This window comes from Coccinella septempunctata, chromosome 2 (assembly GCF_907165205.1).
Source record: "Coccinella septempunctata chromosome 2, icCocSept1.1, whole genome shotgun sequence".
NCBI lineage: Eukaryota > Metazoa > Arthropoda > Insecta > Coleoptera > Coccinellidae > Coccinella > Coccinella septempunctata.
The window spans coordinates 6432010-6458926 of record NC_058190.1 but is presented as its reverse complement, the minus strand read 5'-3'; the positions used below and the strand labels follow the sequence as shown (position 1 = coordinate 6458926).

Below are 26917 nucleotides of genomic sequence, written 5' to 3'. Positions count from 1 at the left end.
GTCTTTCATCTTTCTATTTTAAATTTTGGTTTGTGTTTTTTTTCCATTCTTCTCTCTTACTTGTCTTGTTAAAGTTTTTTTCATTGCTAACATTTTTAATCGTAACATCACTAGGCAGATTCGCTAATGAGATGTACTAGTTTACTTTTAATTGTCTCGTTACCTGTACCTTCCCTTAATAGTCTGAGGATCTATCTATCACTAGATGTAGAAAATTTGTGATTAGTTGGGCACGTTCTCATAGCTCTAGTGATGGACCCTCAGGCAAGCCTTTTCACTTGGTCGAGTATTTTTCTCGTGCTTGTCTGCCCTGCTTCAGCAAACCAGACCACTTCTCCATAGGTCACTATCGGTCTCACAATGATAACGTACATATATCGCAGTATTTTAGGGGTGGAGTATTTTTAAAATGGTAATTTCACAGAAGCTTGCTGTCTAGGGTTATTCCCAGATATTTGACTTTAGGCTTCCATTGAAGGAGATGGAATTCATAGATGAAAGGTTTCTGTTATATATTGGCATTTCTGCATTGAATGTTTTTAGTAAGGATGCGCCGAAGCATCGATTCGGCTTCGGTATTCGGCCGCTTCGGCCTAGTTTTCAATTATTCGGCTTCGGCCGAAGCAGTTGTTCCGATTCGGCCGAAGCAACGCGATAAAATTTCGTGCCAAGACTCACTCGATTGCATGAGAGACCTTCTGATTGTGCTGTTAATTCGCATGGAAAGTGCACGGATCGGTTGTTGGAACAAAATTTTTAAGGAAATTTCTAAAAAAACTATGCAGTATCGATGATCATCGCACAGAATTAAACGAATTGTTATTTTTTTAGATTTCATCTTACGTTGCATTGTTTGAAGTCATTATTAAGTTGAAATTATCATTTTTTTTTATAGATAATATATACGCATATGCGGTACTAATAGTGTTTGCTTTTTTATTTACTGTATTTCTAAAAAGTATCAATACCATCGATTCGGTGAATGCTTCGGCCGAAGCTTCGGCTGATTCAGTGAGGAATTCGGTATCCGGCCGAATCGCAAAAAAGACGCTTCGGCGCATCCCTAGTTTTTAGAGTTGCGAACTGCTGCTCAGATAAGAATGACACATATGTAACATTTAATGCAGGTTTTTAGATGACCATTCAATAGTGTAACTTGAGTACCATTGATTTCTTATTCCAATTATATTATTCGAAACTCAAATATATAAGTATCAGTGAAATACACTACAAGTGGCGACGAGGATGGGACATACCTAGGAAACACAAAGGTTGCTTTTTTATGGCGAGAGGGACTCGTCTCTTCAGACTTGTGACATTTTCATCTTGTCTCTGCCCCGGTAGAGGCGCCGCATTAGGAAAAAGTAGATCCTACTAGGCCAAAGACCCGAAAGACCACTTGGTCCTTTGGGCGTTACTACAAAGTACTATACATTTTTCAGATAGTTGAAGTAAGGGTAATACGGGGTAATACTTCTACTATCATCTTCACCCTTCAGAAGGAGCATGCAATGGTGAAAACCTCTTCGTTAGTGAACACCTGAAATTAAATTTTTTTCAGTCTACTTCATATGTTTTCCCATCTAGTTCGAAGTCTAAACATAATTCCAGAGGAAGGCATATTTCAAAGTCGATTCCGTTCCCATGGATCGACGCTCTCCTCGAAACAATGATTCTATTGTTGCATAGCGAAAATTGTGGGATATCGCCCGACATACCTTCGACAAATCGCACACCGTGAGATGTCGAATCTCGGTCATACGTAGGTATTGTGGGTTCGCCAAAACCATTGACCGTCGACGTCCGATGGCCAGTCGTTGAACGTACGGAACGAAGATAATCTACCGCCATCTCCACCCAGAATCCATGCTATTCAAGGTTGAATTACTGGGTCGTGAATTTGTTTCAGTGTACGTCCTTGTTGCGTGTCCGACCATCGATCGAATTACATATACTCTGTGACATTAGAAGTGTTACATCTAGAAAGAATGATTTTTAGTTTGATTTTTTTCTCAATGAAATGAGTCAAACCCAAAGTAAATGATCAGATAAAGTGATTTATTTATCAGAAATAATAATATGTATTTTATTATCATAATATCATACATAATTAATTACATTTATTAGTACAAAAAGGTGGTCATATCGAAACACTATATTTTCCTGTCCCCCTAATTATTGTGAAACAAAAACAAGTTACGACAAGAAATGACGTGAAATGATGTTAATTATAACATAAAAACAAAAAACCAGCCTGTATTCGATCAGGGATAGACGATACTGATCACTTTGACTTAACATTATGAATAGCAGCTTTTATGGGTTTGGTTAAATGATATTCACTCACTGTGCTATTCTTATATAAAAAGTATTGGATTCCCAAGATATAAGTATCTCAGCAGGAAGAGTTCTGCAAAAAATGTTGGCTCTGTCGCCAGTGAAATATACTGTTGCCAATGCAGGAAGAAACATTATACAGGGCATGATGGAAGTTTTGACAGCATGCAGACAAGAATTGAATTCTGAAAAAGAGCAGGACTCGAACCTACGACCCCCTGATTGCTGGTCAGGTGCTCTACCACTGAGCTATACTGCATTCACATTTATTTTAGCAGTCGGTTGGCCATGAAATAATTTTCTCAAGTTTTTGTAACTAGAACGTAGTAAGGTTGGCACTCATGAAATGTCGTTAATGTCATAACGCCGTTGCCACAACTTATATCAATTAATGTTACGAAAATGCCGAAAGTGATTGAAAAAAGAGACATCAGGGTTTCAGGAAGTGCTATTTAGAATTCACGTCCGCTCATTCAAATAGTTATACCCTGATATTCTTAAATCCACAATACGTCAGACGGTAGCGAACATATTCAATGTAGGAGAATTTATATAATGTTTCATCTGAATCTAAGCGACTTATATTTCAGCTGAATATTTCCACAATCAGAAAGATTGTGAATGAAGAGGACGACAAAGAATTTCCTTCTATTGGGAGACCCAAAAAAGTGTGGCATTTGAGAATTTTATGTTTGAGTGAATTAATGCGAAAAGTTTACTACAGGATTTTCGATGAATGTCATCGTAGAATAAGTTCCCGAAAATTGATTTTTCTATTTTTTATTTGACTTGTCCTATACATTGTAAATGTCTTAAGATACCAATTAATACCTAATTATTATTATTATCTCAATGTATTAAGATGAACTGCCACAAATACGCGCCAGTTGTTCTGTTAATTTTGTTTATTCATGTGAAATTTTTGTTGAAAGGTGAAGTTCATCTTGACTTGAAACTTCTAATTTCTTTTACTTATATTGATGCAAGATAATTTTTGTTGAAGAATTTAACATTCTTGTAATTAACTGTTAATTCCTTTGGGAGATACCCATTCTCAACCACTGCATCATATGCATTTCAGCTTCGGGTTAATATTTTGAAATCTACAGCTGATGTAACGTATTCAAACTTTAGCCAAAGAAGATAACGAACATTAACTCTCCTCAAGCTAGTGCATTTTATGATATTATACTGATCTCTTGTATTTTCCATGCAAATAACTGGATTTGGTATGCCTTCAATCAGTTTGTATAAACTTCAATTATGTTCGTAACATATTTTCCGAAGAGATTCGACATTGTGATAAAGTACGTAATAACAGAAACTTTTACGTAGAACGGGCAACATAGCGTTGATTTAAAACCCAAAAATGTTTTGACAAGCGTCATAACCCCACATTTCCGTACTATACAGAGTGAAATGTGTCAAATTTCCATGGCCAACCGACTGCTAAAATAAAAGTGAATGGAGTATACCTGTCGCCGTTAAAACTATCACTAAAACGTCACTAAAACTATCATTGTAATTACACAGGGTATTTTCGAAGCTCAGACTTTTTTTCGACAGAAGGTAGGAGTAATCCAAATAAGTCATTTCACCAAAAATTGCCCCTATGAAATATTTAAGATGGCTGAGCTATAACACACGGAATTTCTACCAACGTTCATTAACGAAACAAAACATAAATATATGGCTAGACCAACATTGTTTACGATTCAGAGACAAGTTTTATTGACTTAGGGAACGTGAAATAAGATAACAGTTTATGTGATAGCCAACGTTTCGCAAATTTATTTTTGCATCATCAGGGCTTTAGAAAAACGCGGAAATAAAAAAAAAGGAGAATCATAAATTCACAACCTCGATGTAAATATAACATTCACTCAATCAAAACTATGAAAAGTAGAATCATTAGAAACAATAGTATAAACATATACATATATAAAAAGGGATTTATCTTGAAATACCTACTTCAATTACAGTTGTGCTTTCATGGGTTAGGATATCAAAGAAAAAACAGAAGGATAACATGATAATATACTATAAAATTCAACGAATGTATCATGGCATCAAGATCAAGGCAGTCAGAAGGGGTAATCCAACAATGATCTGACATATGCATCCCAAAAAAACGAAGGAATGACAACATGCATCAAATAAATTCAGGTATTCATTTTTCCCAAAGAATTGAAATATGAAGAACTCACCCCATGGATAATACAGGGTGAGTCTCTCACTCGTACAAACATTTTGACAGTAGATTTTTGAGGTCAAAAAAACACTTCTTTCTTTCACCTTTTTTTTTTCAATTCGGCACTGATGAAAAAACAAACATCTTCAAAATAACTAGATACATATGTGACACCACACATCTGTGTATCTTTTAAACAGAGTTGTATTCGGCCGAACTATCCAATTTTTCAAATTTCACAGAACTTTTTATTTATCATCAAATATCGAAAATGCCGCATTATACGAGAAAATATGAAGAATATTTTCATTTTACAAAACATTCAAATATTCATAAAATAGCGTCCAACTTAGTTTCAAGAGTTGGGTATTTTTATAGTGCGCAATGGTTTTGATGAGAAAACTGGAAGATGTGTGTGTTATCTTGTGTTCGAAAAAAATTCATCAAATAAATGAAAAATTATATTCCGAGAATCATTTCATTCGATAAAACTGTTTGTGAGATAACAGTAAAAATTGAATTTTTTTATGGTTTTTCAACAGCCTGTATCTTTTAATCCGAGTCGATTCGGAAAAAAAACGGTAAAGAAAAAAAATGTTTTGTGTGACCGCAAGAATCTACTGTTAAAATATTTGTACGAGTCAAAGACTCACCCTGTATATGTGTATGTTTATATTTCTGTTTCTAATTATTTTACTTTCCATAGTTTCAATTGATTGAAAGTTTTATTCACATCTTGGTTGTGAATTTATTTCTTTCATTCTTCTCATTGACCTGGAGCCCTGATGATGGAAAAATAAATTTTGCGAAACGTTGACCATCACATTAAGTGATTCATGACTTTGTACTTGGTATCGTTATACCTATCAAATATTATTTAATAGCCAAACATTGAATATGTTTTAAAATAATTTTTATGGAGGCCGAGCAGCGTTGGGAGCTTTCAGTATCCGAATGGGTGATCGCTCCGGTTATGAATTCAAACAACCGCCCAAAATCTCTTGACTTAGCTTCAGTAATTTCCTTTCCACAATATCGAATATTGAGTCTGAAAAGTAGCATGAAATGCATATAAACAGGAGATTTTATCCATCTTATTTCCAGTCTATATTTCTGAGACTCCGAGCTGTTTCCCTTCTTCATGTTTATGTTCCAGGCGTTGTATGATTCATCGGAATTTCCCAGAATGGAGTATGAATCAGATTCGGTCCCCCAGGTTCTATACATTTCTCCAAATATAGATGAAGAAATGAGAATGTATCACAAGAGTATAGAAGCACTCTAGTAAAACGTCAAGTTCTATTCATTAGGGGCTTCTTACCTGAGAGTTCAAAGGAGAATCGTGGTTAATTTAGATAATTCTTGGAATTGCTTTGAAATTCAGAAATATCCCCCTCTATATCAAATTTGAGATAGTCATTCCATAATTCAAAATTTGTTACTCTGTCGGTTTCAAGGTAGGGATACAGCGAAATATCCAATTCCTTTTTGATTATTACTTTTTTCCTGGAATAATGATGAAAGTGTATTTTCAGTAATTGCCTATTGTTTCTCGTCTATTCTATTTGTATTGGCATCCACCCAAATGAATCATTCAATCAAAATGAAATGGTTATTGATTAAGTCTGCCTGGATGACGTGGAAATCAGGTCATACCTAAATATGCTCAAAATGACTTTGTTCTATACCGAGAATCGTTACTGTATTGAACGGCTCTGAGTAAATGTTCTCTCAAAAAATATTCATTTTCAGCTAGATCCACTCAATTCTGACATCTGATTCCTGGCTATACTTACTCCATAAGCTTTACGAGGATGTATTGATGTCTAGTTAGCCTAGACCAGTTTAATGCATTTTTTTTGCGTTACCATAGCAACGAACAATAACTCATAAGAAGTGTCATTGTAAAGTTTGAGGTAAAAAAATTAAACCAGACTTACGCAATAAATTAAAATAAAGAAGATGTCCACCGTAATTGTGAAAATCGAAAAATTGGAGTATCGAGCCATCATCAAGTACCTGTATTTAAAAGGGTTAAGAGGTAAGCGGATTTACGAAGATATGCTTAATACCCTTGGTGATCAATGTGCTTCGTATGCGACCGTGTAAAATTGGAGTGCAAGCTTCAAAAGAGGTAAATTTTCCATTCAACTCATGAAGTAATGATCATAATTCATTTCATTCATTGCTGTATCCCGTTACCGGGAATAAATCTACAAAAAGAAGAAGAAAAAAAAAATTGCAAACAGACTTGTAATTTCTTAGGGCTAGTTACGACTGTGTGACCTCTTGTGACTGAAGAGACCCAACCGTGACCTGCAGATCCTTCCACAATCAGGGCATGGATAGTCACCAACCAGATCTGGCCGCCGCTGTATCCTTCTCGATTCTCCATTATAACTGTGTACCAAAGACCTCCACTGTGACCTGTCTGACGCTAGTTGTTCCCAGTTATGATTGGCATTAACTAATTTTAGGGATTGATGTAGTGTATCCTTAAACCGCTTATACTGGCCTCCTGGTTTCCGGGCTCCCTCAGTGAATTCGCCATACTGAGCTATTTTGGGGAGTCTTGTGTCTTGCATCCTCAGAATGTGGCCGCTCCATCTGAGTCGGGCCCTCGTTACTTGAGTCTCAATTGTTGTACAACTCGCCCGTTGCAAGACTTCTGCATTCGAAACTTTGTGGAACCATCTGATGTGCATTATCTGTCTTAGATGACGTTGTTGCGTTTGTTCAAGCTATTTAATATGTCGCCTGTAGGGTGTCCAGCTTTCGCTTCCGTAAAGGAGCGTTGGGAGGACCACTGCTTTGTAAACAGCTGTCTTGGTCTTCAGATTGAGGTCTTGATTTTGAAACACTCTTTCCTTTAGCTTCCAGAATGCCCGTGATGCCGAATTGATACGGTTTTGTATTTCCGTGTCTAGAATAGCCCTGGTATTTATGAAACTTCCCAAGTATTTGAACTGCTCGACCTGTTCTAAAGTTTCATTCTCCAGGCTGATATCTGTTTGAAGGCTTTCTGGCGGACTTACCAGGATTTTGGTCTTGTCGATATTGAGTCTAAGGCCTAAAGCTTCGTATATATGTTTATAGGTGTCCAACATTATCTGTAGATCCTCCGAGCTGCTAGCGATGAGTGAACAGTCGTCTGCATATTGAAGTTCAGTAATGAACTTGGTACTGGTTTTTGCTCTGAGGCGCTTCAGGTTAAACAGGCCCCCATCAAATCTGAATCTTATCCCAACACCTTTTACGGGCATACTCATATCAGCAATTATCGATACAGCTATGGCGAAAATATTGAACAGTAAAGGCGCTAATACGCAGCCTTGTTTTATTCCGGAGTTGGTTGAGAAATGGTCGGTTGTAGAGCCATTATGCTGTATTCTAGCGGTGTTGTTGGTATGAAGGCTTTTACACACTGCTAAGAATTTTTCGGGTACTCCAAGACGATCCATGATTTTCCATAGCGCGGTCCGATTCACTGAGTCGAATGCCTTACTTAAATCGATGAAAGCTGTATAAATCCTTGATTGTTGTTCACGGGCCTTCTCTCGTAGCTGTCGCAGTGTAAAAATTAGGTCCACCGTACCTCGATTTGGTCGAAAGCCGCACTGGGATTCAGGTAATAGCTTTTCTAAGAGTGGAACCAGACGATTAGCCATAATCTTCGAGAGAATTTTACCGCCACACTAAGCAACGATATGCCCCTGTAATTGTTGCAATTCGACGTATCGCCTTTGTTCTTATAGAGGTTGATAACTGAAGCGTCTCTGAAGTCTTGTGGCACATCTCCCTTTTCCCAGATCTTGCGGAATAGTGTTAGGAGACTATTGACAATGTCTTCATCCAAGGCTTTGAATATCTCCGCTGGAATGCCATCTAGACCAGGTGACTTATCATTTTTCATATTTTTAATCGCGCTTATGATTTCCGACATCATAAGGATAATTGAGTTAAGTCAGTGAAAACTAAGTTTCCTCAAATTGAAAAAATTTGAAAATTTTTAAATTTCTGACCTTCCTCAACTTTCGTGGAGCCAGTATAGGTATTTGCTTCGGAAATCATAAACCAATCTGTAAGTTTTGCAGTATTTTGGATTGTTGCGAAACAGTTCCACTTGTCGGCCGAAATATACGTAATATACCGGTTGGTTATTAAAAATCTATCGTGCGTCTACCTTGAGGCGAAGGATAATGGACTTATGTAATGGGGTCCGGTTACTTCGCGCCCAATTATCGAAGCATAAGTTCAAGGTCCACCGGAGGAGATTCAGACTATGTGTTCGCCGAGAGCGCTCTGCTTGTTCGAGTTATGACATCGCGAAATACTAAGGCAATTCGATCAGAGGACAGTTGAGATCGTTTCTGTATCTAGCGAAAGAATGGAATAGAGATAAAATGTTCTTGTTTGTAGTTTTTGAAGTTATATTCAAAGCTAACATAAAACATAAAACGGCTAGGAAATATCAAGTCGAAATTTGTAAGTTCCTAATGGTTGTACCTAGGCAACATTTCACCAAACAAAGATTGAACTCTTGAAGCACGTTCAAGCGTAGATGGTTTAAGAATTCAATCTTTGTTTATTGAAACAGTGCAAACGACATCGAATGAAATTTATTCTGGGAGGATTCTGCATTTCTTAATAAACTTTTTAGGGTTTTCACTCCCAATCTCTGAAACAAAATCAATTAAAAATGAAATCGACGATTTGCTCCTGCGTAAATTCTTGCACTAATTTGTCAGGAGCAAATTAACTAGAAAAAATTGTTGCCTGACAATGAACTGAAAATAAATAACGTTGAAATTATAATTTCAAGTGGTAACGTTTCGGAGTCTATATCAGACTCCTTCATCAGACGAAAAATCTATTTTCGAAAATCTTCTGAATTGTGGCTTTTGTTTGACATTAATTGTCAATACATAGAAACAGAGACTGCATAGAAACGTTGATTCATTTAATTTTGAAATTACCGGATGACAATTCCTTCTTCAGTAGATTGATCCAAATATGATCTGTTCCTACCGAACAATTTGCCAAATTATTATCTTGATCTAATAGAAAGATTAAAGAGTCTACGTGTATTCTATTAGATCAAGATAATAATTTGGCAAATTGTTCGGTAGGAACAGATCATATTTGGATCAATCTACTGAAGAAGGAATTGTCATCCGGTAATTCCAAAATTAAATGAATCAACGTTTCTATGCAGTCTCTGTTTCTATGTATTGACAATTAATGTCAATATATTGACATTTGAATTTATATTGTTGAAGAGAAATAAAAAATAAAGGAGGGGAGATAATTTTAAAAAAAACTGATTTTTGTGATTTTTATGGCAAATTTTTTATGTTTCGGCTAGCTGAAACTGTCAGATTATATTTCTTCCGTTATTCGTGAATCATTCGCTTCAATATAAGAAAAAAGCCACCGCAATCGGGAATGTACAAGGATTTTTTCGCAAGTATGTCGCCCTCCCACACATTTTCGACACGCCTAAATTGTCAGATTGAGAGAATATATACTTTTCAACATGTAATTAACCACATATATCTTAATCTAACACATTCGAGTATGTACAATGATCGTTTTTTTACTATTCTGACAGGCTGTCTTAGACAATTCCCCCCATATACAGGTCTAATTTTTGGTAGAGATACTCTACTGGGTACAAGGTATCTCCATCTCCCATTATATTGACCTGACACGCTCGAGTAAATCCCGAATTTCCCTCTTGGGCTCCTCAACTATTTGTTAAGAAAAGTCAATCCGAAATTTATTTTCTATTGTAAAATATTAATATGGAAACAAGTATCTCGCGAAACAAGACTTAGGGGTGGATTTTTATACCCCTTTCAATTATAGATGAATGCCACTAAAAATTTTTTTGATTGTCGTCTAGAACCGCATAAAATATGTGCTTGATTTCATTCTTGTCAGATTTTTTATTTTTGAGAAAAAATAAAAACTTTCTTTCGAGCGTTATATATGGGGATGCAACCAAGCACGAAGGGCCCAAAAAAGAGAAGTTTATATGAAAGACCCACACTATTTTTTGACACTCTCTATGAAGGTAAATTGTTTTGGTTTTCTCATAAAAATCTGTTGATATTGAGCTACAAGCTAATCTTATGAAGACCTCATCAGGTAGGTCCACAATGAGTAGCGTACTCAATAATGAATTTGTTTATTACAACTTACAGTTCTGAGAGACAGTTTACAAGGATAGAGAATTAAAATATTGTAACGACTTAATAATTCGAGTGCATACATATTATAAATAATAATATGAATGTAGTAGAATAATTCGACATGAATTATTGAATTATGGACTTTGTCCTATTTGGATGGTACACAGTTTAAATGGCTACACAGTAAGTAGTAGTATCATGATTGTGCTAGTGTTATTCTTATATGCCTTCTCTATACTGTTTCGCTTAATTGTTTCGCTTAATTGTTTCGCTTGAATTATACGAAGCTATCGATAACGAAGCATACCATCACGAATTACGAAAATCAACCGTGGTGTAATTCAGCCGTTTCGACATTTCATTATTTCCACTTCATGTGAAATAACTCGCAAATGTGGTCATCAGAATTTTTGTCGAACGGCCAACACGTTTCGAATCCAATTTGTTCCGAGATATCAAATTCTGTTCAATTTATGAGAATGGCTATTGAGCATAGACTGATATCACATTCATATTGCGCTATTTTTATCATCGCATTTCGGAATCCAATGTTTGTTATGAAAGTTGAGAAACCGCAAGATGAGAGGGAGATTTTTTTTGAGGATCAGCAAAAATGATTACATTCGAAAGAAATCATAAGGAAGTGGAAGTAGCATCAGATCTGTCAGATCATATGGGGAGTTACTAAAGTTATTTATACAGGGTGTTTTTAAAATAATGAGTCTTCAATTTGAACAGGTGGTTAAATTCATCAAAATAAACCATTTCACCAACAATTTTTCCAATTTGTAAATATTTTTGGTGGGGTCGTGTTTCAATGGAGATTTTGCTTTTTCAACTTAATCGCTCTAAATTCCAAACCTACCACTTCTAGTTTCATATGTTAAAAATGTTGATCCAGTAATAACACATTTTAGTACGAGCGTTCATATATTTCTATACCCAATTCACTTTTATTTTAGCACTCGGTTGGCCATGGAAATTTGACAGATTTCACTCTGTATAGTACGAAAATGTAGGGTTATGACGCTTGTCAAAACATTTTTTGGTTTTAAATCAGCGCTATGTTTTCCGTTCTCGTAAAAGTCTCAGTTATTATGTATTTTATAACAATGTTGAATCACTTCGGAAATTATAAGGCCGAAAGTATGTGACGCTTATACCAACTGATTGAAGGCATACACAATCTAGTTATTTGCATGGAAAATAAAAGAGATCAGTTTATAATTATATTTATTTTTGACACATAATATGCAGCAGCTTCAGGAGAGTTAATGTTGGTCATCTTCTTTGGCTAAAGGTTGAAGTCGTTATATCAGTTGTAGAATTCAAAAAAATCAATCCTAAGATGAAATGGGATGCAGTGGTAGGGAATGGGTATCTCCTGAATGAATTAACGGATAACTACAAGGATGTTTAATTCTTCAACAAAAATCATCTTGCATCAATGGAAGTCAAAATAATTGAAGAAAGTTTTAAGGCAAGAGGAACTTCACCTTCAAACAAAAATTTCACATGAATTAACAATTAACAGGACTACTAAGGCTGTTTATTTTTCATACTTTGATATTATAATAGTAATTATACCCATATTTTTATTGATCCCATAAGACATTTACAATCTATAGGACAAATCAAAAGAAAAATAGAAAAATCAATTTTCTGGAACTTATTCTATGATGACATTCATCGAAAATCCTGAAGTAAATTTTCGCATTTTTTCACCCTAAAATGAAATTCTCAAATGCCACCACTTTTTTGGGTCACCCAATAGAAGGAAATTCTTTGTCATCCTCTTCATTCACAATCTTCCTGATTGTGAAAACATTCAGCTGAAACATAAGTCGTATAGATTCAGATGAAACAGTATACTCCACTTTTATTTTAGCACTCGGTTGGCCATGAAAATTTGACACATTTCACTCTGTATAGTACGAAAATGTGGGGTTATGACGCTTGTCAAAACATTTTTGGGTTTTAAATCAACGCTATATTGCCCGTTCTACATAAAAGTTTCTGTTATTACGTATTTTATCACAATGTCGAATCTCTTCGGAAAATATGTGACGAACATAATAAGTTTATGCAAACTGATTGAAGGCATACCAAATCCAGTTATTTGCATGGAAAATACAAGTGATCGGTATAAGATCATAATATGCACTAGCTTGAGGAGAGTTAATGTTCGTTATCTTCTTTGGCTAAAGTTTGAATACGTTGCATCAGTTGTAGATTTCAAAAATATTAACCCGAAGATGAAATGCATATGACGCAGTGGTTGGGAATGGGTATCTCCCGAAGGAATTAACAGATAATTACAAGAATGTTAAATTCTTCAACAAAAACCATCTTGCATCCATATAAGTGAAAGGAATTAAAGGAAGTTTTAAGTCAAGATGAAATTCACCATTGAACAAAAATTTCACATGAATAAACAATTAACAGGACAACTGGCGCGTATTTGTGGCTGTTCATCTTAATACGTTGATATAATAATAATAATAATTAGGTATTTATTGATACCATAAGACATTCACAATGTATAGGACAAGTCAAATGAAAAATAGAAAAATCGATTTTCGGGAACTTATTCTACGATGACATTCATCGAAAATCCTGTGGTAAACTTTTCGCATTAATTCACTCAAACATAAAATTCTCAAATGCCAACACTTTTTTGGGTCTCCCAATAGAAGGAAATTCTTTTTTATCCTCTTTATTCACAATCTTTCTGACTGTGGAAATATTCAACTAAAATATAGGTTGTTTAGATTCAGATGAAACATCATATAAATTCTCTTACATTGAATATGTTCGCTACTGTCTGACGTATTGTGGATTTTAGAATATCAGGGTATAACTATTTGAATGAGCGGACCTGAATTCTAAATAGCACTTCCTGAAACACTGTCTCTTTTTTCAATCACTTTCGGCATTTTCGTAATAAACATTGATTTAGTTGTGGCAACGGCGTTATGATATTAACGGCATTTCATGAGTGCCAATCTACTATGTTCTAGTTACAAGAACTTGAGAAAATTATTTCATGGCCAAAAAAAATTATTAACCGCTATAGTCTGAAATAATTGAAACAATAATGCTTCAGACTACAGATCAGATCCAAAGAAAATGTTGGAATATTGTAGAATATTTAAAATTCAACCCGCCACCTGAGAACAACAAAAAATATCATGCGAATAATTAGGTGTTGACCAGAAAATGCAGCTGTGGGAGGTTCTATGTAGATATCATTCACGTTTCGGTTCAGTTGTTGAGGCATTGTGATAACTTTGAAGGCCACGAAGATCGCGTATATGGTGACGTTGCTGCTTCTGTTCGGAATTCCGCAAGACCTGCATTTTGTTGAACTACTGGTATGGGAGGTCCTAAGCAAGTTTATGAATGAAGATAAACATTCTTCGCCTTGGAATTCTGCTTTATTTCCTTCCATGATTCTCTCACGCTTATGTGCCATGTGTTTCACATCGCGGCAATATCGATTGTGATAGGATACTGCGGTTTTCACCACTAAATCAATTTTTTTCTTCGCAATTTTCAGAATGCAGGCAATTGATTTCCACATGTTCGTAATCCGCTTTGTTCTAGGAGCTCCTCACCAGAACCAGAGACAGTGTCTCTGCCAGAACATATGCAGGGTGTTTCAGGAGTGGTTGGTCGACTAGTGTTGAATGAAGGTCATCTAGGCATTTCAGTTTCAAGTTGCCTGAATTTCAAAGATTTTACTTATTAGGAAATTTTCTCGCAGGGGTTAAGATCACTAAATAAAACAACTTTAGAAACTATGAGAAATTTTCCCTTTATTCAAAGAAAGGAAAACTATTATAATTGTATTTATTATACCACTTTATAATGATCAATAATGCATTTTTCAAAGATATTTTTTAGGCAGCGTGCTGAATGCTTGGTGTGTGTTGATGTTTCAGAATGAACAATAATTGAAGAGAAAGCTTTTAATATCCAAAATCTCTTCAGCACTGAAAATTATAACTGAATAATTGAAAACAGGACCGTATTCTCCAAAAAGAACATAAACATTAATTTGTTGAAGTTTGAAAGATAAATCTACTACCTTTGTAATCTTGGTATTTCATCTGTTATCTTGAAGGGTTATTGAATGTAAACGAGTCCACAAAATTTCATCACCATTGGATCACTCAATCTGAAGTTATGGACATCAAAAATTCAGCTGACATAAACCGACCTGTAGTAGGCAACTTTTCTGAAAGACCTGGATTTAATTATTTTTTTTAGAGCCGGACCTGAAATAGGACTTTATTATGTTAATCGATAGAACATATATATGAAAAAATATCCCAAAAATTTAATGTGGTTTATATATTTATTTTATCTCTGAGTGAAAAACTTAAAACCGTGAGTGCGTTTGAGTGTGGAAAATCGCGTGATGAAATTCTGGGTGAGTTTGGTCTACCAGAATCCATCTATTATAAAATTATCAATTAAAAGGCTTAATAAAGTCCCAGTGCTCTGAAGGACACGGAAATATTAAGAGGGGTCGACATTCTGAGTTTCCCGACATTGGAAACTGCCTTCTAGAATGGATCAAATAAACCCTTAACAAGAACATTCCCATTGAGGGCCCATGTGGAAACAAAAATCTAAAGACTGCCACAAAATTGGGAAGTAAAATAACAAATTTGTTTTTTAAATGTTTCAAGAGTCAAGCAGAAGAAAAATGTAGGAAGAAAATTCAAGATTTCTTTGAAAAGATGTGTGGGATTTATTATTTTCTATTTGAAGTAAAATAAAATACATACATACATGTATATACATATATGTATACGTACATGTTTAAAAATTTTTTATTCAACCTCTATGAGTGATAATGGTTATTTCGAAACCTTCATAAGCTAGAAACTCGGGTTTGTGAGAAACCCCTCATAAGCAAAAAAAACATTGCGGTCCCTTGAACTCTCCCTTATCCAGGTTCAACTGTATTCCTTAACCTGACAATTTGAGCGTGTGGGGGGCACCAAATTGCAAAAAAAAAGTCATTTGTACATTTTCGATCGCGGTGATTCAAGAATAACGGAAAAAATATAGTCTGACACTTTCAGCATGCCAAAACTATAAAAATTTACCATAAAGGTCACAAAAATCAGAATCTGTTGAATTATCTCCTCTCTTGGGCTTTTTTTCGTATTCATTATAAAAGTTGCAGAGCATAACATTTTCCACAAATTTTGTCTGAAGCAATTTTTTTTAGGTTTGAACATTTTCGAGATAGATGAATAATGTACATTACCTATTGACCTTGGCCTTTCGCATGTGTGGCTAAGCTACTCGGCCTTATCACCCTCCAACTCGAAAACGGTTGTTATCATCTTCAAACTGCCAAATTAAGAACCCCCCCCTGAGAAGTGTCAGATTAATGGGGCCAACATGTCTGCAACCTGCAACACCGAAATTAACCATCTTTATGAAACATCTGACACGCTCGAGTATGTACAAGTACCAATTTTTTTGTATTTTCAAAGGACCTTGCGTCACATCCGAATTGTCAGTCTCTTGAAAAGTAGCTTCCTTTGGGTCCGATCGACATATCCTCCAAAAATCTTATTTTTTACCATTTTCAACTCTTCCATACGGCCAGCCCCACCACGCAAACTGTCAGATTAACATGAATTTATTTTATCAGAGACACGTAGGGAATATACAGGGTCTTTCACGAGGAACCTCACCCATATTTATACGGGAAACTACTGAACGTATTTTCATGAAATTCAGCACTTATAAGTATTTCACGATGCTGATGAAATCTAAAATATTTTCAAGGCATGGGCACCTCCGGTTTTTCCGGAAATGACGTCACTTCCGTTTTTCAAATTATAACCCCATTTTTTTATTGCAGAAATAGATTCCTTAGAAAATTTCAAATTATTTTGATGTAACATTTTTCAGTTTTGCTTGGAAAATTCTCTCTGAGCGGGAAAATTCGAAAAAAAAATCGAAAATAGAGCTCCGCTGAAACAAGAATAACTTCGAGGTTTTTGGATGGAAAATTTTCATTTTTGGGATTTTTCAAGATGTAAGATTGATGTATCCACTTTAAAAATCGAAATCGCGATTCATGATACTGGGGGTGAAAAAATCGCTTTCAAAGTTAGGGATGACAAAATCGTGAAAAATCAATTTTTTCAAATTATAACCCCATTTTTTTATGGCAGATATTGAATCTACGTTAAAAAATAATGTGAGTGTATGCATCACACCCTTGCCCTAAAATGGATATTTTCTGAGTTATTCACAGAAAACTGTTTTTCGTCTTGAATTTTCAGCTATTTCTTTTCCCTTCTCGCCGAAAAGATGAAATTTTCAACTGTTACTTAAACCATGTTTTAGATTTTACTACCCTAATATGCAAGAGAAAAAAGTTACAGGTTGTTCCTAAATAGATGGCGAATTTTGATTCGAATTTGTATCGGAAACCTCTTTATTTCAACTAATCGGCCATCGGTTTTCTCTCAAGTGATAAATAAATAATTCCTTATGAACCATATGCAAAAACTTACCATGTTATACATTCTTTTTTTTTTATGATAGATATCATTAATTACATCTGCCAAATTCCTCTTTATTCAGTAGCATTTTGTGTTTACTATTAATTTGGTGATAATTCGTATTAAGTTATAAAATCGATCACTGTGCCTAATTTTACCAATGAAGATTATTTAAATCTCATTCTACTTCATGGAGAATGTAATAAAGTTGTAGATAGAACGATTCGACTGTTCATTGAGAGGTTTCCTGACCGACCCAGACCAACGAGAGATACCATTAACAGAACCACTTGAAGTCGGTTTCAAGAAGGGGTGAAAAATCTACAGCATGGTTCAAATAACAGTTCCTGAAAATTTCATTTTTTTGGCGTGAAGGGAAAAGAAATAGCTGAAAATTCAAGACGAAAAACAGTTTTCTGTGAATAACTCAGAAAATATCCATTTTAGGGCAAGGGTGTGATGCATACACTCACATTATTTTTCAACGTAGATTCAATATCTGCCATAAAAAATGGGGTTATAATTTGAAAAACGGAAGTGACGTCATTTCCGGAAAAACCGGAGGTGCCCATGCCTTGAAAATATTTTAGATTTCATCAGCATCGTGAAATACTTATAAGTGCTGAATTTCATGAAAATTCGTTCAGTAGTTTCCCGTATAAATATGGGTGAGGTTCCTCGTGAAAGACCCTGTACAGTATCTTAATCTGACACGCTTGAATATGTACACCTGACGATTTTTTTTACATCTTTGAAAACCTGCAGACGCTTTTCCCACCGCTGAAAGTGCATACATCATAGAACCTTTTTTCTTTCTACAGTTTCTACCATCTAATCTTCAAAATCCACTAGGTCTCCACGACGCTAAGATAAATCCCGATTTAGCATCGTCGGCTCCCCAACTATATTATATGGGGTTTTCATTATGATTCAATTCACTCAGCTCGTCAGTTCGGAAAGCCAGAAATTTTTTTGGAAAAAAAATCAGAAAATTTTTTTCATTGAAGAACAGATGTTCATTTCTGTTTTTAACTTTCCGAGGTGAAGTGTTTTTTTCAGTTAATTCACACATGAAAAAAATTCTCGGAAAGTCGCGCCATTGTCTACAATTCTAAATCTGCTGAAATTGAAAAGCGACATTAGAAAAATGCTGTCATGTTTTCGCGATTGTGGAAACTATTCTAATATTCGCAACTTCTACTTATCCTTGTTCAATACTCCTCTTGAGGAGTTTATACCACGAGACTTTCTCGCCATCCGTTTAAGTCGTGAGAGGAGAAAGACTACCAAAATGTTGTGGGCAAAGATTATAGAGTTAGGTTAGGTTAACTCCATAATCTTTGGTTATGGGATGCTGCGAGAACACTCAAACGATCAGTAGAAGTTACGAATATTACAATAGTTTTCACTTTCGTCGAAAACATGTCAGCACTTCACGACCTTTTTTTTTCAATATCACCAGGTTTCGAATTGTAGCGAATGGCGAGACTTTTTGAGAATTTTTTTTATGTGTGAATTCATTGAAAGAATCACTACACCTCGGAAAGTTAATAACACGAATGAATATTTGTTCTTTACTGAAAAAAAATTTTTTTACGAATAAAAAAATTTCTGGCTTTCTGAACTGACGAGCTGAGTGAATTCAATAATAATGAAAACCCCATATAAATCATTCGTTTCTGACCTAAGATATGCCTTTTCGCTTTTTGAGTGCAGTTAGTTATTCTGAAGGTAATATTGTTTTTCCAGAGGTTACACAGCTCATTATGAAAACTTAAAATGCCTATATTCTTCTACCAGCGCCGAATGGAAAAAAATTGTATGAGAAAGAAGTATTTTTTTTTGACCCCAAAAATCTACCCTTGAAATATTTATACGAGTCAAAGACTCGCCCTGTATACACATTCTTTAATTGGTATTGATATGTGACAAAGAAGTTATCGTTACTAAACGGTGTAGAGTGTAGACCCCTCTTAACCACCAACTATCCAAAAACCAGTTCACCTCACCTGAAGACGTTATTGTTATAACGAAACGCGGTCAAATAACTAATCCCAGTGAAAATCGGAAAATTCAGTTTCTACTTCTACGTATCGTTGAAACCACCACCCACCCATACAACCGAATGCCACCTCTCTTCTAAATATGGTATAATCAATGGGAACGCGGAGATGGGGCCCCTGCAGGGAGCCCCCTCATTTATCGGCGAACTCATCTAAAAATATCGCATGATCGTCTATCGCACGTGCATCCATCTGCACCTACCGTGGTAAAACACAAACAACAATCCTCACGTAATCCTCAGAATAAGCGAAATAACTACGGCAAAACGTTCGGGAAACGTTCCCGAAATTCGGGATTCGCATTTCCGTGCGTGGGCGAACAACCGACCCCCGTCCGCCATATTGACTTTACGGAGGGTGACTGGTCGGCGGCTCCGATTGGCCCGAATATCCTCCGTGGCACACCCAGCCGTTTCCCTCTCCGTGTGACGACGCGCACAACATATTCCGTAGTTGGTGTAGGTCATGGAATTTTCCCAGCTAAATGACGCCGCTTCTGCGACTCGACGGCTGCTTCCAGTCGTCCCCGATGATGGTTCGGCTGCGGAGTTTCACGCCGAATTTTCCACGGTGCACTCAGGAAATGCTGCCGTTGATTCACATCGGCGTCAGAGTGCAGATGCCGAGATCGACAATTATTGTTAATTCGTGAGTACCTACCTAAATCTCCTTTATCTGTAGATTTCTTCCTACGTTTCGGTTGTTTACCAATTCGTAAAATTCTTACCGAAATGTTTTGTTTATTTCGTTGGCCCCTTTGACCGCGTCTCGAGATTGTGAATCATGTTGTTCTCCGTTTTTTTCTTCGCTGTTATTCGGAATGATGCAATGTTGGCCTGGTGACCTATAAATAGCTTGGGATGCACCCATTTTATACCGTTTATATTTTGAAGGTCACCCAGAGCTCTCGATTGGTTTCGCCGGCCGTTTTGTTCGATCTGCGATAGGTTTTGTGTGTGATTCGATGTCGTCTCAGATAGGACCGTTCGTTTTCGAATTTTCGTTTTCTTATTCGCACTATCGATAGTAGGTGATAACGATGCGACTCGCTGGATGGTTTATACATATTGTTGACGTTCATTGTTTACATTTGTTGTCAGTGATTCAGGAACTGCAAAGTCCTATTCTTATTCTAGTGTAAAAGATTTTTTTCTTTAATTATCGCCGTTTAAAATTTTTTATTGATTTATTGATCGAAAATACATACCTGTACAGGGTGGGCAAATTTCGATGTTTTAGCACTACAGCTTTTAAACCAGAGGAGATACACAAAATCTGATACCCCATTCTCGTTCTCTTTTTCTGAGAAACTTACAATAGTAGTAGTGATTTTTGGCCACTTTCTTTTATTTTCGAGTTATAAGCAAAAATTGGAAAAATGGCGATATCGAAATAAATTTATATCTCCGCTAATACTGATGATAGAACTCTGATATTAAAACATTATACAGGCACTTTTTTTAGTAGAATCCAGTGGCGTGCTCGCCTTTTTAGCAGGATTTTCAATTACGAAGCTCTGACCCAAAGTTATGTTTTTTTAAATGGGAACATTAGATTTCTGTGCAATTTTCACTGATTTCAAAAATATTTAACATCATATGGTTTGTAACAATATGAATAATAGAAAACGGTCAAAAATACTTTTTCCCAATATTTCTATGGTTTCAACTTTTGACGAGCACAGAAAAATAGAGTTTCCTATATCAAAAGCAGTCTCCTTCCCGCAATGTCATTCTTTATTCTTTCTATGCTTTTTACCAATTTTCACAAAATTTGAATCAAGATATATTTAATAAATTTTCATAATAATTCAAGGACTTATAGAAGGAGACACTGGTAATCATACGATGCTATATTTTTCTATGCTCATCAAAAGTTGAAACCATAGAAATATTGAGAAAAAAGGTTTTTGACCATTTTCTATTATTTATATTGATACAAACCATATGATGTTATATATTTTTGAAATCAGTAAAATTTAAGCTTTCAAAAAATTGCACAAAAAACTAGTGTTCCCATTTAAAAAAACATAAATTTGGGTCAGAGCTTCGTAATTAAAAATCCTGATAAAAAGGCAAGCACGCCACTAGATTCTACTAAAAAAAGTACCTGTATAATGTTTCGATTTCAGAGCTCTATCGTCAGTATTAGCGGAGATATAAATTTATTTCGATATCGCCATTTTTCCAATTTTTGCTTATAACTCGAAAACAAAAGAAAGTGGCCAACAATGACTACTACTATAGTAAGTTTCTCAGAAAAAGAGAACGAGAATGGGGTATCAGATTTTGTGTATCTCCTCTGGTTTAAAAGCTGTAGTGCTAAAAAATCAAAATTTGCCCACCCTGTACAGGATGATTCTATGACTTGTATAGATAGATTTGTATTTGATCAGTAGAGTCTTGACGTCAAAAGAAACACTTTTTTTCTCAACCATTTTTTTTTCGATTTGACCTAGATAAAAAGATATAGTTTTTTTTTAAATTTCCTAATGAGCTATAACTTCCCTAGAAACATGACACTGAAGTTTTTCCAAGCATTAAATCTACCATTTTAACCTTGGAATTGAGATTCTATACAGGGTATTTCATCATTAACAGGACAAATATATACAGGGTGAGTCTTTGACTCGTACAAATATTTCAACAGTAGATTCTTCAGGTCAAAGGAAACACTTTTTTCCTTTAGCATTTTTTCCGAATCGGCTCGGTTTAACAGATACAGGCTGTTGAAAAATCATAAAAAAAATGTCTCGCAAACGATTTTATAGAATGAAATGAAATTCGGAATATAGTTTTCCATTCTTGAAACTAAGTTGGACGCTATTTTATGAATATTTGAACGTTTTGTAAAATAAAAGTATTCTTCATATTTTCTCGTATAATACGCCGTTTTCGAGTAATTAAAAAGTATATGTGAAATTTGAAAAATTGAGTTCTTTGGCTGAATACAACTCTGTTTGAAAGATCCACAGATGTGTTGTCACAGATTTAGCTTGTTATTCTGAAGGTAATTTTGTTTTTTAGGGGTGGCACAGCTCATTAAGAAAAATTAAAATGCCTGTTTATCAGGGCCGAATCGGAAAAAAATCGTATAGGAAAAAATGTGTTTTTTTTTAATCTCAAGAATCTGCTGTTGAAATATTTGTATTAGTCGAAGGCTCATCCTGTATAATCGATAGATGACACCGGGAGAATCATTTTTGCCCTGTGACATATACACCGTTTTCGGCGCATAAGCGAGATACAGGGTGTTCAATGTCATCTTTGAGCGATATTCTAATGAGTGTGGTTAGTGATGTATAAATATCAGAGTGACGGTTTCTGGTCTGGTTTGTTTTTCTAACAAAATGGCTGAAAACCTGCCATGTTCGTGATTTTTTTCTCGGTTGCCAATTTCAATTTTTCTATGAACACAATTTTCGAAGTATTTCTGTGAAAATTTTTTTTCATAAATCGAACACCTTTTTTATAGATGGCTATAAAATATATAACATATTACGATATTACAATTAAAAAGATATACATAGGTACCTATTTTATATCAACAAACACCTTAAAGAATTTCAAATATAAATATATTTTATACAATGATATAGCGCTTTATATTCATGATGCGATACTTTTTTGGCGAAGTGTATTTTATATAGACAATTTTCGGTGAAATTACTTACTTTGATGACTTCTACCTTCTTTAATAAAATAAGCCTCACCTTTGAAAACAGCCTGTATAGGTACCATATATGTGCTCTTGTAGAGCTCACGGAAAATGAAATCCTACGATAATGCATGTTTTGTCAATTTAGTGGTTATATTTTTTGGCAATAAAATTGAGAAATTAGGTATACCTAATTTATATACTTTTTTCATATTTTCAGTTAACAATGGGGTTATCAGTACACAAGAGAAAAAAGAATAAACACAATGTTTCATCGTTTCATTCAGACCGTAAAAAATTAGGCAAAAAAATGTAATTCTTTCTAAGCTACTGAAATGTGATGCGATACTTTTTTCGCGAAGTATATTCAAGATGGCTGAGCTAAAACCCTTAGAAATTCGATAAAATTTGGAAGGTGTCTCTGGTATCGGAACAACGAAACAAAACATTAACATACCTATGGCTGGACAATGGATGGCTCAGTACTTGCGAGTCTATCTGATTAGTTGCATCAGATCACTTGAAAAAATTGTTGTATCTTGCGATTTGGGGTGAAAATAGTGTAGAAAATTGAGACAATTTATTGGAAGTACATACTTATGTTAACAATAAAGTGCTATTTTTTCACCCTATTTCGTTCAATTTCTTAATTTTTCTTAAACTCGTTCGTAAATATTTTTCTGTCAGTTGGTATCGAAATGAACCATTTCATAAAAGCGTTCAGGTCACTAAATAATGAGAAAAATTCGTCAATCTTAAGTTTCAAAATCACGTAAAAATGGATAGGACAATATCCTGAACGAAACCATATGGTCGAAACAGATATCAGGAGATAAGTTTTTCTTCATTCCTTTGGAATAATTCAGATAACAAATGATCTAGGGTCGTATTAGGATCTAATTCAGTAATAGATAGATTTTTTTCTGATTTTTCTTATGATGGTTACAATCAATCCTGTCACCCCGTTTCAGCTTGACGTTGAGTTCTGGGACACCCTGTATATGAAATAAATTCAGAATTTCAATATTTGAATAGCCAGTATTCATTTTGTGATATCGTACCGCAATAATAACGAACAATAAATCAGATCTGTCTCTTGTGTTTGTGTACTAATAGGATGAGCAAGATGATTTGCTCTATGAGTCGAATTGGTACTTCCCAATTCCCATACCTGTCACCTTCTAATCGCACTATTGTCAGTTTTGCCGAACTGACGTGGATTCTTTCACATTTGCGTTTGGTAAACGTCGAATTCATTTTCTCAAATTTTTTTTCGTTTCTTATTTGACTCCACGGTTTGAAAGTGTTACCTTGGCACAGTCTGATTATTCGACTTTCGTTTGATAGCGGCCGGCGAGACGCAGTGGTTTAGATAAAAAGGGCGATTTACGAACTTTCTCAATCAGCTGTTATTCCTCCTTCTCCTGCCCCATTCGGTGCTCATGAAATTAGTATAAACCGATCATTATGTTTTTTTTTTCGTAGAATCCAATAAAATGAAAAATACGAATCTTATCGGAAAAACAATTTTGTTCTCAGTATTTCATATTTTGAAATAGCCCTACATTTCTCTACTGCGTCATCTGCCAATTAGATTGTTTCTTTTTCATTTCTCAAGAGGCCTGCAGAGAACCCACATAATCTGAGAAAATGTCCACAAGAAAGTGTTTTCGTCATTTCCTCCATTTTCTGGGAAATTGGAAAATAAATTTGTACCGAAGTTCATTCGTTCCGAAGTAACTTCCACAATATTATTATTTTCATTTTACACGTTTCGATCGATGGCAGTTACTGTGCAATGACGTGCAATGCAAGTTCAATGTCAAGGCTTCACGTTTCATGTATCTGACTTTTATTCCCGAGTCGTGGGCGGCTCACGATAGCCATGCACTTTAAATTGCGAATTCCTGCCCAGTTACTGTGGTCTCGGAATTGGATCAGTTGTTGTTGTTTAGTTTGAATTTATGCCATTTTTCACGAGTGTGTTGGGTTAAAGTACGATATAACTCGGAAACGACGCGTTTTTTTCCGGAAAAAAATTATGAGTTGTATAAGCTCAAAATAAGTGTTCAAGAATTAAATGATGATTCTTATAGGGGAAGAAATTACTGAATTTTAAATAAAATTTATATTCAATAGAATAAGTAGAACAGTCTACTGACAGCAATAACTTCGTACTTATACTCCATTCAAATTTATTTTAGCAGTCGGTTGGCCATGAAATTATTTTTTCAACTTTTTGTAACTATACATTTTCAAGTTCAAATTGGCGCTAATCGAAATCAAAATGATATTATTCAAAATCAAATTGCCAATATCAATTTCAACCTGGCATTGATCAGAAGCAAATTGGCATTAATCGATTTCAAATTGGCCTTTATCAATTACAAATTGACATTAAAAAAATCAAATTGGCAGTTCTGAATTTGAATTCTTCATTGGAATGAAATGTATCAGTAAAAAAATTTTATTAAATGATAACATACCCAGTAAATAACGTCAAAATTAATTAAAACTATTCGAGAATAACGAATTTTCTCAAACAATTTATATCTTGCATATCGAATGCAGAAAAAATGAATCTTTGAATATTAGCGATGAATTTTGCACAATTAACAACCGTTGCCTGGCCAATATTATTTTGAACGATATTCTCTAATTTCTGGAAATTCGGGATTCTACCATTTCGTTTCATTTATAGAACAGAGACAGAAGATCGTGTGTTTTTAAATAAGTTATCATAAAAAGAGACGATTTCAGACTCTCATTGTGTTTAAGAATCAACGTTTATTACTGTTTGCTGTTCTTTGGATACCTATTAACTATTTTATTTCGCAGAGTATGCAAAAATTTGAGAGACTCCGAATACATACTTAGTAATACTTTTCGAGATGTTTCCATCAGAAAAACTTTTGATTTTGAACGAATTTTTGAACGAAAAAGAAAGAGAAAAAAAGCTGTGTTGATATATCTGTGTGATCAACTGATTCAGTTCCATTCGAACGTTGATGTTCGATTTTTACAATTGCAACTTTATTATGTTTAATATCAATTTGAAATTGAGAAATGTCAGTTTGAAATTGATGAATGCCAATTTGAACTTGAAAAGATTTAGAATGGAGTAAGGTTGGCACTCATGAAATGTCGTCATGTCATAACACCGTTGCCACAACTAATATCAATTTTTATTACGAAAATGACGAAAGTGATTGAAAAAAGAGAAAGGAAGTGCTATTTAGAATTCAGGTCCGCTCATTCAAATAGTTATACCCTGATATTCTAACATCCACAATACGTCAGACGGTAGCGAACATATTCAATGTTAGAGGATTTATATGATGTTTCATCTGAATCTGAACGACTTATATTTCAGGTGAATATTTCCACAATCAGAAAGATTGTGAATGAAGAGGATAACAAAGAATTTCCTTCTATTGTGAGACCCGAAAAAGTGATGGCATTTGATAATTTTATGTTTGAGTGAATTAATGCGAAAAGTTTACTACAGGATTTTCGATGAATGTTATCGTAGAATAAATTCCCGAAAATTGATTTTTCTATTTTTCATTTGACTTGTCCTATACATTGTAAATGTCTTAAGGTACCAATTAATACCTAATTATCATTATTTACCAATGTATTAAGATGAACAGCAACAAATACGCGCCAGTTGTCCTGTTAATTGTTTATTCATGTGAAATTTTTGTTCAAAGGTGAAGTTCCCCTTGTCTCGAAACTTCCTTTAATTCCTTTTACTTCTATTGATACAAGATGATTTTTGTTGAAGAATTTAACATTCTTGTAATTATCTTTTAATTCCTTCGGGAGATACCCATTCCAAACCACTGCATCATATGCATTTCATCTTCGGGTTAATATTTTTGAAATCAACAACTGATGTAACGTATTCAAACTTTAGCCGAAGAAGATAACGAA

At 34.9% G+C, this 26917-nt stretch overlaps 1 protein-coding gene and 1 non-coding gene across 3 annotated transcripts in view; one reads left to right on the top strand and one right to left on the bottom strand.

The window, feature by feature from the left end:
- Window positions 1-26917, top strand: part of LOC123307277 (DNA-directed RNA polymerases I, II, and III subunit RPABC3-like) — a 131720-nt gene that overhangs the window by 24316 nt on the left and 80487 nt on the right. The gene's annotated exons all lie outside the window — the stretch shown is intronic.
- Window positions 2523-2596, bottom strand: Trnaa-agc. Its single transcript has one exon. It is a non-coding gene; the product is annotated as a tRNA-Ala (tRNA).